At 46.5% G+C, this 16,739-nt stretch overlaps 1 protein-coding gene across 2 annotated transcripts in view; it reads left to right on the top strand.

The window, feature by feature from the left end:
* Nucleotides 1-3,287: 3,287 nt before the first annotated feature.
* The window catches only part of CDC42 (cell division cycle 42), a 30,230-nt gene continuing 16,778 nt past the window's right edge, over nt 3,288-16,739 (top strand). Inside the window, exon 1 of one of the 2 annotated variants that reach the window (XM_072883970.1) lies at nt 3,288-3,385. The gene's annotated coding sequence lies outside the window, so the exon portion shown is untranslated. Of the gene's footprint in view, nt 3,386-3,410; nt 3,549-16,739 lie in introns of those variants that run through there. The other variant, XM_072883971.1, reaches the window with a different exon arrangement.

Here is a 16,739-nt window from a genome sequence, read left to right as displayed (position 1 = left end):
CCTGCAGCTGGGAGGGGTTTGGGTCCCCCACTGGAGTCCTGTGGAGGAGGATGCTGCAGCACCACGTTCTCCCAGGTCACCCTCGACTCATGCATCTCCATCTCGATATCTGAACCTACTGCTTTGGGTTAGGTGCTGCAGTGACTCTGCCAAGGGGAGGGAGGACCTCTTTGCATCCCCAAGAGACCTTTGGGGACCAGCACCATCATGGGGGCTTGCCATCGCTGCAGTTTATTCCCCCTTTGGCAGGGCACAGCCTCTCCTCCAGCCTCCAGTTTCCCTCTCGCCTGGTCCCCATACCCCCGGCGCACCCTGGGAGTTGCCTTGAGAGATGCTCGGGGCTGCTGGCAGCACCTATTCCCCGTGGGAAGAGCCGTTCCCTGCTGGGATCGCAGAGGAATGGGAGGTTTGAGACAGCTCTCTGGCAGCCTAGGATTTTTTTTGGTCCGAGATTTTCTTCCCCCAGCTCTGCCAGATGCTGTAGCTCAGCCCCATCCCAGCGTGGTTGAGCCTCTGGTTCGCAGAAACCTGGTCCTCGGAGTCAATGCGTGACATTTCAAGCACCTTTTCCCAGCTCACCCTCCCTCACTTGGAGCACAAGGGCAGATTAAAAGCAATGTATTATTATTATTATTATTAGACCAGGGTATAATTAATTCCTTATCGAGTCACAAGTGTCTAATTTGATGGGTTTTTTCCCTGCTTGTTTCATCGCCCCAGGTCTTATTTTACTGCACGTTATTAAGTCTTAACTTGGAAGGGAGAAAGTTAATTACTGCATGGGCTTTGCCATGGTGCTAATTACAGCAACATCAGAGATCTTCACATGTGTTGATTTATGCTCCTCTGGGAAGAGGGGATTCCTGCCCCAGTTTTATCTCTGTTTCCCATCGTTAAAATCTGTACGATGACATGTGCGGGGATCGGGGTGACGTCCGTAGACCTCCGTAGCTTGTGATTTCACACACTGGCCTTTGGTGGGATTTCATGCATGCTTTCCTACATCTCCAGCAAGCACCCCTGACCATCCGTTACCCCGTAACTCCCCGGTGTCCTGCAGTTCCGCTGGCAAGTCTTTTTCTTGGATTTGCCTCAAAAGAGCAAAACCTCTGTGGATGTAGCTTTGTATGAAAATCTCCAGAAGGTATCAAGAGGCAAGACACAGAGATGGTGGGCTCATGCTTGGTGCTCTCTGCACTGCGGGAAGCAGGGATGTGGCTGCCTAATGGTCCTGCTGCAGAGCAGGGAGGTGATGCCAGAAAGGGGGAACCATTCCCCCAAAACACCAGCTGGTTCCCCCAAAACAGCTCGTCCAGTGTTGCCATCTCAGCTGGTTTTTGATCTAATTAAACCCAAAGAGCTGAGGCAACATCAGAAATACTTGAAGGTACTGCTGCAGAGCCGAGCAACCCATCCTCTGGAAAGCGGGCAAGAATGGAGCCGGTGGCAGAAAGATGAGCTGGAACCTCCTTGGACGCTTGCAGCGAGGATGAGTTTCTGGAGAACCGAGGAGATGGTGCTCAGTGGAGGACTCCTCGAGTCCATCCAGGTTCACGATCTCATCCGTTTGGCTCAGCCGCTACCGAGCCATTGCCTTTATGGGTTTTTGGCTCGACGGGGCAGGGATTTAATCCAAAAATCAACTGGGAAGAGTCAGCAGGATGTGGTGCCGGAGGGCAGAGGTGTCCGCAGATGAGGTATGGGCCACGTCTCGCTCCTACATGTTTTCAAGCCTTTCATTTAGACGAGCGTGTGCCCTGTGCTTTGCTTGGAGGAACAACCAGGTAGGTAAGAAGTGAACAAGGCAGAACCAGAGGCTGCAGGCTCACGGCTGCTGTTCCAGCTGCAGTACGTAATACATTTCCCAGGTAAAAAGGTTAAAAATCAGCCGTCTCCTGCAAGACTTCGTTTACATTCACAGTTTCATCTTGAAAATTAATTTTGAAAACGTTCCTCTCCTTTTTGTGAGCACTCAGGGCAGCAGTGAACCTGGTCTGAAGGCAATGGCTCGCTCCGAAATCCCCAGGAATGGACAATATCTGCAGGAGAAGACAGAGATGTGCTTCTGACACCATTAAGGTTGGGCAGAGCGGTTTTTGCTCCACCTTTGGACATGCAGATGAACCACCGTTTGTTTAAAAGGGCCGGCAGAAAGATGCTCTTAATGTCTGATCTGCTCCTGGATGCTCCCCAGAGCCGACGTTTGCTGACTCTTAGGGCTGCCGTGGGCCGCCTTGTCTTCTGGTCCTGAGAGATGGATTTATTAATGGCTCAATGGTGCAAACGATAACTGAGTGAGGGAAAACATCTCTTGGATGTGCTAAAATTGCGGGAGGCACCGAACCAGGGCCAGGCACTGCAGGCAAAAATAAAAAAGATATAGAGGGTTTTTTCCAGCCTTTTCAGATGATTTTCAGCTGGTTTTCAACAGGGATTTTTAACCACAGGCTTTCTGCTGCTTCCATGTCACCTTCTTGAGCTGCGGTGCAAGACTGGCAGGTCTTCCTGGCTTTTAAAAATGGAATTAACTCTAAACAAGTTTTCTCTTTCAGGGCAGATTTTGGCTCCTGCTTTTCAAATTGGCAGCGCCAGGAGATTTTCTTTTTGTGCTCTTGTTCCTGAAGGGTAGCTTTGATTTTATTTGGGGGTTTTAGGAGGATTTGGTTATAACGCCCCGTGAGTGCCCACTGCACTGCAGGGTTGTCTCCCAGCAAGAGGAGTTGTGGCTTTTTGGCCCTTTTTGTTTCAGCTTCAGCTCCAGGCAGGAAAAAAAAAAGGCTGAAAAAATTGAGGGAATTTGGAAACAGTGATGCAGGGGTGCACGTGCACCCTGTGGGGGAGACTTTGTGCCCTCCATGTGCTCCTGCAGCCCTTGGGTGCATGCAGGGCGGTGCAGGTGCGCGGTGGGGGTTCCTGCAGCCCCCGGGGTGCATGCACGGCAGTGCGGAGTGGGGGGGTCCCGCGGCCCCCGGGGCGCGTGCACGGCGGTGCAGGTGCAGGGTGGGGGGTCCCGCGGCCCCCGGGGTGCGTGCACGGCGGTGCACGCTTGGCACGGGGGCTGCTGCGGGCATGGCCCAGGGCCTCCCCGCGGGTGGACGGGGCTCCCCGGGTGCGAGCAGCCGGGCCCCCCCCCGCCGCGCCGTGCACCGCCCTGCAAGCAGCGGCGCGCGCTCCCGCCGGGGGCGGTGCGCTCCCGCGGTGGGGCGGGGCGCGGCCGGCAGGGGGCGCTGTTCGGCTGGCACGCCCCGCCCCTTCCCTGCCGGCCGCGCCCCTCGCCACCGCCCCGCCCGGCGTCCGCTGCGTGGTGACGTCACGGCAGCGTGCCCCTGTGCCTGAGCCGAGGAGACCCCGCAGCGAGCTGCCAACGCCCGGCGGAGACTCTGAGGTGAGCGGCCGCGCCGGGGCGGGCACGGTAGCGCCGCGACCACCCATCTCCTGTTCCCCGTCGTCCGGCCCGGCACCGCCGACCGGTGCCTCTGCCGTGCGGGAGCCGCCCTCCCGGGGCCCGCGGTGTGCGGGCGGGGCCTCCCGGGGCAGCGGCCAGCGAGGTGTGGGGGGCCCTTCCCAGCGCCGCGAGGGGGGGGGGTGCGGGCTCGCACGGAGCTCCCCCGGTGCCTGTTGCGGGGGGGGGGGGGGGAGCTCGGCCTTCGTGGGGTCGGGTCCGCCGGGGGGCGGCGGTGCCGGGCCGCCTCCGCCTCCTCCCCTCCCCCGCTTCCTGGCGCGGCGGGCGGGGGCCCGACCCTCGGCGCTCGGGAGCGGCGGCAGGAAGCGCTCCCGCTCCTGGGCTGGGTGCATCGGCCATCTCGGGGGCCCGGGCCTCGCTCCCCGCGGAGACTGCCCTGCCCTGGCTGCGGCGGCGGCTTCCCGCTCCTTGGTGCGGCTTGGCTGCACTCGGGGGCTGTGGGGAAAAACCCCGGGGGTCAACTTGTGCCTGTGGGGCTGCGGGTTGGGCTCTCTGGCTTCTTTCAGGCGAGCAACGCTGGGCACCATAGTAGCTCTGAGCCGCAGCGGGGTGCAGGGCCTGTGAAAGGCTTAGCTTAAGCTGTATGCACTGCAAAAGTCAGTTCCTACACGAGGAGGAGTTGGGAAGCGCTTCTTGTCTTTTGCCTCCGTAGGTGTGAGGTCGTTGGCTTACTTGAAGGCCGTCCTGAAGCTGTTATACAGTGCCAGTGATGTCGCTGGTTTTGACTAGGGTGGGAGCCAGTGCTACTTCGAGGGTTGGTGCTGACACGCGTTTCTTTTTCTCCTTTGAAATCTCATCAAGACTACAGCAGCATGTCACCTAGCTGTGTTGTAAAGGTTTGCTTTAGTGATCTGGACTTAGTAGTGTTTTTTCCTATAAGTGGGTAGAACTTGGAGCTGGTAGCAACAGTGGGAGACACTTGTATAGCCAGGTAGCTGTGAACATAACAACCGGCATTGTGAAACCTGTGCTTGATGAAGAATTGCAAAATGGTCAGAGCTCCCGTTGCCCTGTCTGTGTGGGTACTGCAGTCAGAGGAGCCAGAGCAGCTTTGCTACCCTCTTTTGACAAAAGCACGGGGAAGACAAGGCCTTAATGAGGAGGCCATGTTAGATGACAACTGTGTAGTCAGAAGTTGTTCGGTCTGGCCATCTGTGATTGTCTTTGTCTCGTGTTCATCTGTGCTTCTTCTCTCCTAGGAATGGAGGTGCTAGCTGTCTTTATTCAAAGTGTTAAATTGCAGTGCCCCAAAAGCCCTTTTTTTTTTTTTTTGGAAGGGTGTTTAAAACCTGGATCAAGCTCGTCATATTGCTAATCGGAATAACTCAGTAAAGCACTTAAAGCTTTTCTCTTTCAGTTAGCAAAAGGGTCTTATGCAAAACCAACTTTAGATAGAAAGCCTTTGTATTCTGCTAGCTATACGTGGCAAAGCTGTTGTTCTGCTTTGTAAACTGTTCCTTCTTGTTAGTATAGGATTATGGGGAAGGCAGTATAGACAAATGTATGTTTGAAACAGGTCTTATGGATGCACGTAAGACTTGAATCAGTATATCGCTAACTGTAGAAATGATTCTGTGTTTAAATTGTTCACTTGTATGCTTCAGTAACAATGAGGAAAAAGATTTTTATGTCTTGGCAGGGAATAAAAACTATTGCGATGCAAGATAAAACATGTTTGCAGTTTGGTAATGTTCTAGGTAGAAATTTTAATCATTAGATTTGCATACTTTGAAGTTCATTATTCATGACCTGCAACTGATGCTCTTAGTTCATTATATGCCCTGCTTTGGGGTTATTTGTTTGCCTGAAACTGATGGCACTTACTGTGTTTTCCGTGTTAAATAGAAATGTTTTGGAAGTCCTAGAGTGTCTGGAGTATCTAAAATGGAAACTGTAGATCTTCTCCTAAAAGAACAATAGTAAACAGAAATGGAGACCATCTGAAACTCCTAGGGATTTCCCTGATGAGTGTACAACTGTGCTTTTCTTACTTTCCTGTAAAGCATGTGAAAGGCTGATGTGAAGTGCAGCCTGAAGTTGACTGCTGATCCTGATGTAAAAGTTCCTTCTGGTGAAAATGCAGCTGTAGAACTAAAATAGATTTCAAAGTCTTATGAGCATAGACAGCTGGATATCTTAATTAAAATCTTTTCAACAGCTGTCTGTTACCCTACAAGCTTCAAAGTTAATACAGCATGTTGATGTAGCTGGGTTCCAACTCTGCTTCTGGCTCCTGAGAACTTGTGCAATAAATGAATATGCATCATTGCAGTTGAGGTGTGTGTAATCTGTTCTACGCTAATGTGAGTGCTCACAGCTTTTAAAAGTCATCTGCGGGCTTGTGTATTTTAGCTCTCTCTTTTCTCTGCCTGCCTTTTGTGGTCAGCCAAGCTTTCACGCTGTCATTAGGCTTGATCATATGAATTTCAATGATCTGAACTTCTAGAATAATAGCCTGTAAGGAGGAATTGTAGGGGGATGTAGTTATCCTCGCTCTTGAGGCTCCATTCTCAAGGAAAGAACAGCACCTTTTCTTGTAGAAGATGAAGGTGCTGTCAAATTAAATGGAAGTGAAATTGGTTTCTGGTACTCCAGGTAGCAAGAAGCTCTCTTTAACCACTTAGCGTATTGTAGACTTCTGCCTTGGCTCCTCTCACACCATTATGCTAAATACAGGTGAAAAACCCCGTATTTTTAGTATTTAATAGATGACAAATAAAACAATGTATTGACTAGATAAGCTTTTATGCTGAAGTTTTAAAGAATTTAAAGTATCTTTACACTTCTGCAGCCTATCATCATTTAACTAGGTGGCTTCCTTCAAGCCCTGTTTAAAATAGCTTACACCATACTAGCTAAGGGTATCCATCAGAAAGGATTACCCCGAGAAATGGCAGGTAAAACCCTTTCACCAGAGTATCTCCTACGGCTAAAGCCTGGCACAAAGTTATCCCTCCCTGAGTATGTATGGCCATCCATATGTAGTAGTTAGCTGCCTCTTGCAGCCCCTACTGCACCTTTATGATGGTGTGCAGGTAAATGCCTGAGATAAGTGACAAAAATGGCGTTAAGGCAAGATATTCCCAGCTTCTGGTGGTGGATCCTTTAGATTGTTGTTGCGTGGAAGAACTGGGTTTGTTTATGCAGTCCTGGGTGTGCAGTAAACTGAAAATAGTGAATATGAGAAGCAGAGTTTCAATGTTGCTGTCATGTAATGGATCTTTGTAATCTTCCCTTTGAGTTTCAGATAGTGACTTCTATTTTAAAGAGTTTTGAAACTTCAAAATACTGTTTGGCCTGTTTTCTCAATGGTAAAGCAGCTGTTCTTTTCTTGAAGATGTATTGACCTTTCTTTTAAGCAAGTAACATTTTACAAAGAAAACAGTTTTGCAAAAGCTTTTAATACCCATTGTTCTATTTTAAGCTCTTGTACTGCTAATTCACCCCATTACTTTTGAATGTTATGGTGTAATTCCTAGCATGAGAGTTGTTCCAGGCACTGTTCTCTTGTCTTGTGAAAACCCAAAACAAACCCTTTTTTTAATAAAGTAATGCAGAGGCTTCCTTTGAGCCGTTCTGTCTGGAGGTGGTGTGCGGATCCTGCCCTCGTCTGTATTAAGACTTCTTTGCCTCTGGTCAGATTGCGTGGTATCAATGTGTGTTTTCGAAGTGTAGACCAAACTATGTCAGGGTGAAGGTTTTTACCAAGCTAATACAGTGTTAGAGCACACCTTAAACGCTGTAGTGGACCGGGACTAGTTGAGGCCCAAAGGCAGACTACCGGGTACAGCGGGAGAGGATTGCTGTCACTTGTGGTGCCAGACTCGCAGCAATAGCTACGGCTGCCAGAATTGTCTTGCTTTGTAACAAGCTGTTTTGAATTGCTCAGCTCTTCTCAAGTTGAAAGATGCTGTGCTGTGTTTTTGGCCAACGATGAGTGTTCTGTTTTGGGGAAAAAAATGACAAAAATGCTCCTGCAGCTTTGGATGTGAGGAAAGAAGGCATCTGCCCCTTCATCAACTGGTGTAGCTGTTTGCGTTGGGCCAGCTGTGGTTGGTAAACAGCTGAATGCAAAAGGGCTTGTTGTGGGAGGGCTGTGTACTGGGCTTGGATTTGACAGCAGGCATGCTCTGGTTGTGGTTCACCTTGGTGCGTTTGAGCAGTTAGCTCAAGTTTAGTGATTTTTGTTTGTTAGTGCTTGTGAAGTGTTGCTTGAGCTAAATGCTTAGTTCCTCTCAGAAGGATCCTTTTCTTCCGTGTCCTGAAGTGGGGGCTGTTACTTCTTCTTGAGTGTCTTCTGCATTTACCTACTGCTGAGAAGCTGCCAGTTGCCCAACAGGCTCTTGGTCCTGCTGCCTCGGCCACAGCCACGGTGCTGCGGGTCGCTTGTCTTCTGCTGTGCAAGAGAGGGTGGTTCCAGCTGCTCTGGTTCTTTCCTCTGGTTAGGTGAGTGCAGGGCAACCTTTCCCGCTTCAGTCCTGGTGTTAGCGAGCTTTCCAGCTACTTCGTTAGTTTTAATAGAAACACCAAGGTAGCTCAGTGGCTGGGAAAAATTGCTTTGGGAATGTTTTTTAAGAAAGCTTCATCTCCTTAGGCCTCAGACAATATGTTGTGACTTGGCCTGAGCTGTCCCTGCTGAACATACTGCTTCCTCAAGGCACCCTTCAGGCTGTGTGCATGGAGCACCCACAACTGTCCCATTCCTTGAGCGTAACAGGAATGAGGAGCGATCTTTTGCAACTGATGTGCATGCAGGGTGCTTCCCATTATGCAAAAATGTGCCTCAAAATAGAGGAACTTATGCCAGTGTCTGTTTTACCACTGTTAAATGTAGTTGGCCATGGGTATGGGGAGAGAAACATCGAGGCTAGTGTGTGCCATGATTTGGTAGTATGTGTGAACAGGAGTATAGGTACAGCTTGTATTTTTTAAATATTAACAGTAGGAGACCAAGCTAATAAAGATAGGTTTTTTTACTGTGGTATAAAAATACTGAACAGGATTTTGTTACATGGTAGAGTAAACCAGCTTCCTGTAGAGTATGAAAGTGAAGAGCAATAATGTAAGATTAAAATGCCTTTGGCAGAAAAAGGACTTAATGTAAGCCCACATACTTCCCAGTGTTTAATCTGGGGCAGGTTTTCCCAGTGCTGACTGCTGGTTTTGGCAGTGTAACCTTAGCCAGAGTGATAACAGAGAAGTTGACACTTTTGCTTTTTTCTGTTGTTTGTGATAAAGTTAAGGTGGTCGTTTTGAGCTGTGAGGTGGGATGGACCGGCGATGCCAGTGCTGAGGCAGGTGGGCAGATGCAGGCATGGCTGCACCACAGTGTAACTGGTATGGCAGCAAAGAGTCTGCTGAGTCATACTCTCTGTCTGACCAGGCTGCATGGGCAGCTCTCTTGTTTTGAATTGAGGACTAAAATGGGATGACATGGCTTTCCCCTTCTTTTTTTGAAGTTATAGAACTTGAAACATGTTGGTAGTTTATGTTCAGGCTTTTAAAATTCCCCCACCCAGCTGTCTTCACTTCCTATCTTGTGTATGTCTCTGCTTTACCAGTTTGTTGCGAGGAGCCTTTACGAAGATGTGCAAGTAGCTGTCAATTTTTACATAATTAGACAAAGAAAGTTACATTAAGTGTAGAAAATATCAGTTGATCTCAGACACTTGCATTTTGAGAAAAGATCTCTTACTTCTTCCTTGGTAATTCCTAGTAACTTGTCCAGAAATGGGTGCTTCAAAACCACAGAGGTGTTGTGATACACATGCTCTGTCGAGTGGCAGACTTATCTGCCAGGATTCTAGACACATACTTTATCTTGAACAGGGATTCCCATAATGATAGCGGATTTTGTGGGTTTCAAGAACAGCATCAGCCTGAGAGCTCAGTTAGGTCTGTCATGGTGCCGGTCCAGTTACATCAGTGATGGTGGTCCCATGTCTCTTCATACAGTTTGCTTTTGTGGGCCTCTCTAAATGTTTCCCATTCTTGTATCCGACACCAGACTGAGACTGGGTGTAGGCAGGCATATAAGATGGAGCCTGGCAGTGTGCTCTGTTGCTGTGAGTCTCTTCAGCTTCATATTGAGACCTGCCGGCTGCAGATCTGGATCTTTACCCAAATTCTTGTGGTGTTCTTGACACCAACTGAGCTTTTTTGGCTGTATATCTCATAATTAGACACCTCCCATATAAACGGAATAGTAGCGCTGTTTTTTGGAGCTAGTTCTCCCTTGTGGAGGGCAAATTCTGAGATAGGATTTAAAGGATTGTATGACTTGTTAGTGGCAGTTAAAAAAAACCACAACAAACAACCAATGCTTAAAAAGAAGGATATCTTTTTCAAGATCGTGAACTGATGTGATACAAGATTGTTTCTTCAGTCTGTCCCTTCTGCTTTTTGCAGGTTTTGCCTTGGACTTCATGATTTGCCTTGTTCTAAGGGAGTGCAGCTCCTGTGCTGGTTTGTAGTTTGACAGCCTTTCTAAGCTCTGTTTAAGAAATTAAATACCCAGGCCTTATGCTCATTTTGGAACCTTGGGGAGCAAATGCATTTCTGTATATAGCTTGGGTGCCTGCAGCAGTCTGAGCTGTGGGAAAGACAGGCAGGTGATCTTGGGCACCAGGTGGTTTAAGGCATAATATATTTTAAATTTAATTTACCACGTTACTAGCACAGAAGTGGCAGATGTGTTTAGTTCTGGGGTGAGATCTCTATGAAGATGATGATTCCTAGCAGGCTGAAAGGTGGGCTTTGGGCTGGAAGATAACTTCTGTAAATGGCTACTGTACACCTGCAGAGGAGAATACTGGCTGTGGTAATACTGCTCTTGAAACCAGTTTTGCTTTCTGACCGGTTGGTCTTTCTGGAGTTCAGCTCTTAATCAGAGCACGGCTTCTGTTGGTGTTTTGCATCATAGGTTTGTGACACTATCAGTGTACCAAGAGGCCCAAGGTCTTTTAACCCTATGGCTGGCAGCTGAACTTGTGCAGTCTCTTCATTAGTGGTTTGTGATCTTTGCAGAGAAGTGGTGTGTTGTATGCAGTGATCTTTGTGATGAAGTGTTTGCTGCACCAGGTTTGTAATACAGGCATGCAATTGGTACCTTCTCCATATAATGCTGGTAGGTATCTCTGGTGGGGAAAACCTGATTGCTTGGATCATAGTAGCTGATTATCTCTCTTTGGTGCCCCTGATTTGGGAGACTTGTCACTCTGAAAAGCAAAAGTGTTAGTTTGTAGTAGGGATAGGGGAAGTGGCAGAGGGCAAGGACCTCAAAATGGTAGGGCAAGGGTGCCTTGAAATGGATGTGATTAATCTAGGAACAAATTATCAAATACAAACAAACACTCTTAAACGTATGCGTTTTATAAGGTATGAAAATAGTGTGGAAGGGTAAAAGTGGTTAACAGATATCATGAGTAAAATCCTGTGAATGTTGTTCCTCTCATTGTGGACTCCTCCTGAGTGCTTTGACCCCACAGGAGTTAGATGAATAACCTGTTTACTGTAGAATTACATTGTTTGGGGGAGGGGGGGGAAAAGGTCTTATTCCTAGTTTTCAGAAATGGCTGTTTGTTTTCTTGCAATGTAGAGCAGGCTTTCGAACAGGGTCTGGAAGCTGTGATAGACCGGTTAAGCTTTGACTTGTGAGTTAATGGTGTGTACTGAAGAGCATCATGAAATGGTTCTTGGTCATCAGCTGGTAGTCGCTTGCAGCAAGCTGCGTTTAGCCAGTACCTGTGATGAAATGGCAGCAGTTTCAGTCCTGCCTGAAAGAGGAAGTCATGGTGCTGCCGAGGCTCGACAGGAAACTAGTGCAGGATGTGTAGACAGATTTGACAGCTTGGTTTCCTTTGGCTAGGAGAATGTACACATTTTAACCTGAAAACAGACTTCAGTAGCTTAAAAATAAAAGGCTTGTGGTTTCTGCATCAAATTGCTTGTATGGCAAGAGTGAAGGCAAGATTATGCAGATTCTTACCTCTTGGTTTAGGATGGAACACTGATTGTGTACAAAGACCCACAAAATTTTGCTTAATTCTTCACAGTCAGTAGTTCATATTGCTGCTAGAATATATTGCAACTACTCTGCATTACAGGCAGTTTTTAAAACTAAGGAGCTCCCATAATAACACCACATTTCACGTGCTTGCCATTAAAATGGGAAAATTAGGCTTGCGCAAGAGGGGTTGTGGCCCTCAGTGTCAGGGTACATTTGGTACAGCACTTCTTGCAACTTGTGCTTAGTAAATGGGAACCTGCCATAGGTACCATGGATTTCTTCAGCCTTTTGCGATCTGTCACTGTCTTCTGGTGTGTGTACAGGCCTGTGTGGAGAAAGTGCGATATTTCAAATTTTCCTTTGCACTGGGAAGGATTACCTACAACATCCCACTGGAGACTTCAGTTAAGTGTTCATTGCAACACTTGCATCTCTCAGTAACCACTTTTTGGGATTAATCCTAGATGCAGATAGGCTGTCTTTTAGGAAAGTGTAACCGAGCTTCAAAGCAAAATTCTGTAAAATGGGCCTATTCAGTCTGGAATAGGACCATCTGATGAATTTGACAAAGCTTACAAGGCTTTGTAATCCACAGTTTCCAGGATGCTAGCTCTTAGTTTTCCAGGATCCTGCTGAGTTCTGTGAAATCCCGCTGGTGTGATGACATGCTGAACAGGTTAAAATCCCACAAATATTAGAAGTATGATCAGTTAACAGGTACTTTACTGAAGTTTTTGATTACAATACAGAGATGTTTGAGAAATTAAATCAACTCATTTTTAAGAAGTCTTTAGATCTTGTTGAACAGAACTAGGTCATATTGGCTTGTATTACATTTCCAGTCTTTATCAGCTCTCCTCTCTGGGCTTGGCAAGATGGCTCACGATTACATGGCTCAAAATCCACTCACTGCACTCAAACTGGGATGACTTCAGCACTTTCCAGTCTGTTTCAATTCCCTCAGATATTTAAAACTACTTGGAGTGTTTTCTAGTCCTGCTGGGTGTTGTATATGTAGACTTCCTTTTATTAGGCTACTTTGGAGGGGGAACAAACCCAACCCCCTTGTAACTTCTTTGTTTCTCCCTCCCTTGGCATTGCACTCTGGGGATGAGTTATTTTCTAGTCGTATCTCATATTGGACTAAGGTACTTTTAAACCAGAAGTCAATGATGTATGCATCCTTAAAGCTTTTCCTATGGAAGGGTAGGTCCCAGGATAGTGCATCTAAGCTCCCTAAAAATGAGTTTGTTTTCAGCTCTGTTCTGTGAGCCTCTTAGAAGTGGAAAACAAAGTAGCTCATCCAGCTAATCTAGAAAGCCTACTAATCCAAGTAAAATAACTTATTCAACAACTCCATTTTCCCACTGGTAAGACTTTGGAGGCCTGTGCTTAAGACTCTAAATATGTTTAAAACTTAGGCTATCTTATTTCAGTATTTAAAGATAAAGTTATATAGCCATTAAAAAAAAAAAAAGGTGAGGGGATCCCTTTACCTAAAGGTGTGCTCCAATGTGTTTTGGTCCTTTAAAGGTGTAATCCTGAAGTGTTTAATGGGGTGGGGGTGGGGCAATTAAACAACTGTGTAAGAGAAGTGGTAGTCGCTTTGTACATAAAGAACTTCCAGTGGGCCAGTTCAATGTTTTTAATGGCAAATTTTGTTAATTTCTTCCTTTAGAAAGAAAAAAATAAAACACCACCAAAAACCAATCCCCCTCAGGCTTTTCCAGGTCCCCTGTTGGGCAGTTCAGGTTCTGCTTTATGCTCCAGAGTGAGGCCTGGGGTTATTTGCACTCTGTTTTGTTCCCACTGCCAGAAAGCTTGAAGGATCGGGTCACCTGATAGGAAAACGTGGCACGTGGTTTGAATTCAGAGCCCTTGGTTCGCACTCACACCCAGTGTAGGGTGGTACACATTTGAGTCAGTGATGTGGACCATACCAGCCCTGTGAATTTAAATGAATTTGAGGTGCAGGGTAAGAGTAAGCAGTGCTTTTATGGGAAATAGTCTTAATTTGAACTGCTGGTGTTCTGTATTGTGTGAGAGTAATTATGTAGATAAAGTTGACCGTTCACTGCAAGAGTCAGAATTGATAGTTGCAGGAATAATGCAGTCTGCATACAAGGCGTGTGTGTACAGCTTGTGCTTTGTCTTAGCTGGAGTCTTTGACCTGAGCCCTTACCAGAGTACAGCAGCTTCTCCCCCAGAGCCAATGTGGGGACTTGGCTGTGTCTGAGGACAGAAAGAAGTGGAGGTTTGCAGTACAGTCGTGTGATCTGATGTGCTTTCTGATACTGTGGTTTCATTTTGTTGCTTGCTTGATGCTCTCTGGAGTAATGAGTTTTAAAGAGTAACACTAAACATTTTTTTTCTTTACAAAGGCATATGTGAGCTTTTCTTGTACGAGTGCATATACAGAATTTTAAGATTTATAGTTAATCATGGATTGGTATGCTGCGCTGAGCATAGGAAGTGCTTCAGAGTCTGGATTTTTCCTCTAGTACGCTTTCCAGGTTCTGGAAAGGCTGTCTTGAAGCAGATGTGTAACCTGCAAATTATGGGTAAATAAGGAAATATGAATAATTGGGGCGAGAGCGTAGAAGAAGAGGTAGGGCAGGAAGGGAGGGGAGGAATACAGAATGGCGGAGGAGGTGGTGTCTGCCAGGGGGAGGGCAGGGTGGAAAGTGAGATTAGGTTTCTCTAAAGGGGTGGCTGCACAGTGCTGTTAAGCTAGAGGTGGATGTGCTCATCCTCTTGTGATAGCACTTGGAGTGAGCAAGGACAGCTGGAGCAGAGATTTCCTGCGTCTGGGTGGGCAGTGTAATGAATTCCAGTTGAAATTGAAAAAGCGTAAAGGTGGCTGGGAAAGCCATTGTGGAGCGTTGTTTTGTACTTCATTTATTAACTCTGAAAGGAATTCACGAAGGCTGCTACCTGTGCTGTGCAGTGACACGCTGAGTGGCTGTGTTTGGGTAAATCCCAAAACAAAAGGCAGATGATGGTGCCTTATTGCATGGATAAGGCTGGCAAGCTAGTGAGGCATGCTGGTGATTTGGGCTGGTTTTAGTCGGAGTGTGCTTGAGTTGGTTAGCTAGGCCTGATACCTGTTTTGATGTGTTTTCCTTTTAAAATCTACTTAACAAGTGACTCATCCCTTTCCACCTTTGTTTTGGGCATGAAGCCTTTCTTAATTTGGGACTGAGCTGCTCTGTTCCATTGCCTGCTTTCTTTCTGGTGACTTTTTTAATTCTAAAATGTGACTTTTTCTTTGTGATTAGTGCCACCAGCATGGCAAGGCAGAACTATGTGAGCAACTTGGCACTTGAGGGAATATTGACTAATATCACTTAGATACAAACAGTTGAGCTGACCTGAACACAGAAAATGTCTTTTGAAATGGAAATGATTTCTTTGTCCTTCTGAGTAAATGTGTGTTTGCTTCAGGGCCAAATTTCAGAGCTTTTTGTAGTATTAATGAAGGGCCTGTTGATATGGCTTCGCTGTGCATACTGCTGATTGTCCTGTGTGAAACTGAGGTCCGCTGCATAAATCAACAGATTCTATTATTTTGATACTGAAATACGGCACCAAATAGAGGACTGGTGATAACGCCTGATGCCTACGCAAATCCTTCGTCTCTGTATATGTTGAAAGAAGATGTATAGAGAGCAGTGTTGTGTGTGTGTGACATACCAGATGCTGGCTGATGTCCTGCTCTGAGAGAATCTTTGCTGCCATTTCCTAAAATCGACTGCTTGTGGATCTCTCCGTGGCTTGTGGAAATGGTGGTGATTAGTATTCCCCTACAAGTACTGTTTTTAGGAACTTTTGAGGACGTTTGTTATCAAGGTAGCTGGCTCTGTCTAAATCTTTGAGCATCCCTGCAGCATCTGAAGAACCGCTAGTGGTACAAGGCTTGTTTTGAATTGCTAGCAATTACCTTTCCTTGCAAACGTGGCAATGTGGTGTGCAGTATCAAATCACGTTGCTAGCTGTGACCAGAACACTCAAAAACCTGGAATGGCATTGTATTTCTTCCAGATCACTCTGAGAAGTGAAATCCCCAGGTGGTGCCCAAATGCATATTTCAGTAGGGATCAATTCAATTTTCTTAGTGCAGTTACCCAGAACTGAGAGCCATGGCAACATCCTTGCTAGGCTAAAGCATTGCCACCATCCTGAGGGTAAATTTGCTGCAATGGATGTCTCTTGTCCTCTCCCCCCACACCCTGGCAGGGGGTAACTTAGTTTGCAAGTCTTTGCTGTAAATAAAAGTACTTCCAATAATATGGAAATGTTGGAAGTCAGTGGGAGCTTTGCCACTAGGCTTGCTGGGGTCAGGATTTCACACCTGTATATGAAAGAATGGCCAGAGGCCTGGTACTTTTCTAATTAAAGTAATATATTAATGAAGGGCAGCTGTGTCTGGCACTGGAGGTGGCTAAATAATGTTTGGAGAAGGTATTGATGGCAAATATTGATTTAGTTCATGTGCTAAAGTTTGTGCTGGGTCAGTGTTGAAGTAGCTGGGTGCATAATGATTTTTTAATGTCTGGAGAGTAATAAGATTCCTTGGGAACTGGATGCCCTGCTGAGCTGCTCAGTTCTGTTAGCCACTTCAAAGGAGGGATAAAGGTACATGTTAAGTAGCAACTTTAACCAGAAGACTGTAGAACTGTACTTAGGCTTTCAAAAAAAAAAACCAACCCACCAAAAAAAGGCAGGGGGAGGAGGAATTAATCATGTTTACTTCTGTCTGTACCTGCTTATTTTTATCCCATAAACTATTTTCAAAGCTCATACTGCTGTGTTTCCTGCTGAGCTTTCTTTACTGGAGTCTTCTCCAGAGGGAAGATCTTTTGGGAGGCAGGTGTGTTACTTAGCAGCTATCAAGACCCAAGCTTACACTTTTGGCTTTCAGTGTGTCTAAGGCTGGATGCTTCCATGCATTAAAAACAGTCTGGAAAGGCCTTAAGACCTTTTTTCCTCACTGCCAGGTAACTAGGAAAAAATTACACTGAATTTACCTAGTCCTTCTTCCCAATGTAGAAAAATGACCATGTCAAACAGTCTTAGGGGGTGTTTGGCAATTGTATGCAGTGGGAGGGGTCTAGCTGTAGGGAGGAGGTATTTGCCTTTATGAAAAGAAGCAGCCTCCCATCTTGTGTGTGATGGAGAGAATGGATCTACCAACTCATCTAGGAGCTTCTCATGTTCAGAACCCATACTGCTGTTAGTGGTTTGAGCTCCAGTCGAAGCTCATTGATG

This window comes from Ciconia boyciana, chromosome 19 (genome assembly GCF_034638445.1).
Source record: "Ciconia boyciana chromosome 19, ASM3463844v1, whole genome shotgun sequence".
In the NCBI taxonomy this organism is placed as follows: domain Eukaryota; kingdom Metazoa; phylum Chordata; class Aves; order Ciconiiformes; family Ciconiidae; genus Ciconia; species Ciconia boyciana.
This window is presented reverse-complemented; position numbering and strand designations above follow the sequence as displayed.